The sequence below is a fragment of the Nicotiana tabacum genome, chromosome 2 (genome assembly GCF_000715075.1).
Source record: "Nicotiana tabacum cultivar K326 chromosome 2, ASM71507v2, whole genome shotgun sequence".
NCBI lineage: Eukaryota > Viridiplantae > Streptophyta > Magnoliopsida > Solanales > Solanaceae > Nicotiana > Nicotiana tabacum.
Genome location: NC_134081.1, coordinates 46,725,685 through 46,727,349, shown reverse-complemented (window position 1 = coordinate 46,727,349; position 1,665 = coordinate 46,725,685).

The window sequence follows — 1,665 nt, the reverse complement described above, 5'->3', positions numbered from 1 at the left end:
AGGTTGCCCAGTTCAGTGGTTATTGGTGAGATCCCTTCTACAGACTTGTCGTGGTCTTGGTATGCATTTTAGTTATAGACATTATGGGTATGTCAGGGCCCTATTCCGGCAATGTTGCAGCACTTATGTTCCTTTAGAGGCTCATAGATAGGTGTCATCTCATGTATAGTTTGAATAGCCTTGTCGGCTGATTTTTGTTGTATAGTCTCTCATGGTAGCTTCTCGGTTCATACCTTACATATAGCTTCAGGACTTCCATGTCGGCCTATGTTATATATGTTCATGCCATTATCTGTCATTGTTGCCCAGTTCCGATAGAAAGGTAGACGAAGCTCCCTCACCACAATAGGTTGCCCAGTTTAGTGGTTATTGGTGAGATCCCTTCTACAGACTTGCCGTGGTCTTGGTATGAATTTTTGTTATAGACATTATGGGTATGTCAGGGCCCTATTCCGGCAATGTTGCAACTCTTATGTTCCTTTAGAGGCTCGTCGATAGGTGTCGTCTCATGTATAGTTTGAATAGCCTTGTCTGCTGATTTTTGTTGTATAGTCTCTCATGGTAGCTTCTCGGCTCATACCTTACATATAGCTTCAGGACTTCCATGTCGGCTTATGTTATATATGTACATGCCATTATCTGTCATTTTTGCCAAGTTCTGATAGACAGGTAGACGAAGCTCCCTCACCACAATAGGTTGCCCAGTTTAGTGGTTATTGGTGAGATCCCTTCTACAGACTTGCCGTGGTCTTGGTGTGAATTTTTGTTATAGACATTATGGGTATGTCAGGGCCCTATTCCGGCGATGTTGCAGCACTTATGTTCCTTTAGAGGCTCGTCGATAGGTGTCGTCTCATGTATAGTTTGAATAGCCTTGTCGGCTGATTTTTGTTGTATAGTCTCTCATGGTAGCTTCTCGGCTCATACCTTACATATAGCTTCAGGACTTCCATGTCGGCTTATGTTATATATGTACATGCCATTATCTGTCATTTTTGCCAAGTCTTGATAGACAGGTAGACGAAGCTCCCTCACCACAGTAGGTTGCCCAGTTCAGTGGTTATTGGTGAGATCCCTTCTACAGACTTGTCGTGGTCTTGGTATGCATTTTAGTTATAGACATTATGGGTATGTCAGGGCCCTATTCCGGCAATGTTGCAGCACTTATGTTCCTTTAGAGGCTCATAGATAGGTGTCATCTCATGTATAGTTTGAATAGCCTTGTCGGCTGATTTTTGTTGTATAGTCTCTCATGGTAGCTTCTCGGTTCATACCTTACATATAGCTTCAGGACTTCCATGTCGGCCTATGTTATATATGTTCATGCCATTATCTGTCATTGTTGCCCAGTTCCGATAGAAAGGTAGACGAAGCTCCCTCACCACAATAGGTTGCCCAGTTTAGTGGTTATTGGTGAGATCCCTTCTACAGACTTGCCGTGGTCTTGGTATGAATTTTTGTTATAGACATTATGGGTATGTCAGGGCCCTATTCCGGCAATGTTGCAACACTTATGTTTCTTTAGAGGCTCATAGATAGGTGTCATCTCATGTATAGTTTGAATAGCCTTGTCGGCTGATTTTTGTTGTATAGTCTCTCATGGTAGCTTCTCGGTTCATACCTTACATATAGCTTCAGGACTTCCATGTCGGCCTATGTTATATA